This window comes from Myotis brandtii, unplaced genomic scaffold (assembly GCF_000412655.1).
Source record: "Myotis brandtii unplaced genomic scaffold, ASM41265v1 scaffold656, whole genome shotgun sequence".
Lineage (NCBI taxonomy): Eukaryota > Metazoa > Chordata > Mammalia > Chiroptera > Vespertilionidae > Myotis > Myotis brandtii.
The window spans coordinates 778995-779625 of NW_005370548.1; positions in this window are offsets into that span (position 1 = coordinate 778995).

The following is a 631-nucleotide window of genomic DNA, read 5'->3' on the forward strand; positions in this document are numbered from 1 at the left end:
AGGCCCACCTGGCTCACCTGGCCCATCTGGCCCACCTGACTTTGAACCTGAGACCTGCCAAAGTCTCCAAAGCCACGGGCTACCTTTGAGGGACTGGGATATCTCTCCACACCCCTGCCCTGAGGTGGAAGGGAAAGCTGGCCCAGGGCAGGATTGTCTTCCTCCACTTCCAGGACAGCAGGAGGGACTGTCCAGGAGAAGACTGGGCTTGAGTCCAGACTCTGTCACCAGCCAGCAGTGTCCCTGGGCAACTCCTCATCTTTGAGCCTCAATTTTCCCATCTTTAAAATGGGGATCATAGTCTAGCCAGGCCACGCCCACCTCCCAGGGATGCTCTGAGAATCCTGAGGACCCGGTGAGATCGCGCAAGGCCCACGGCTTTGTAAACTGGGAGGACAGGGGGGCCCAAATCCGAGGCGACCAGGTCTCAGGCCATCACTGAGTTTCGCTAGCGAGGCAGCAGGTGAGCTGGGCGTTGCCTTGAAGTAATCAGTCCTGGAACCGCATCCCCCCTGCCAAGGCGGGTGCCTGGGGAAAGGGCGCAAGCCGTCCGTGTGTGTCTGTTGGGGCCGGGGATGAAAGCCGGAGCCCTCCCTCCCTCTCTCTCTCCCTCCGGTAGTCCCTGCGGTTG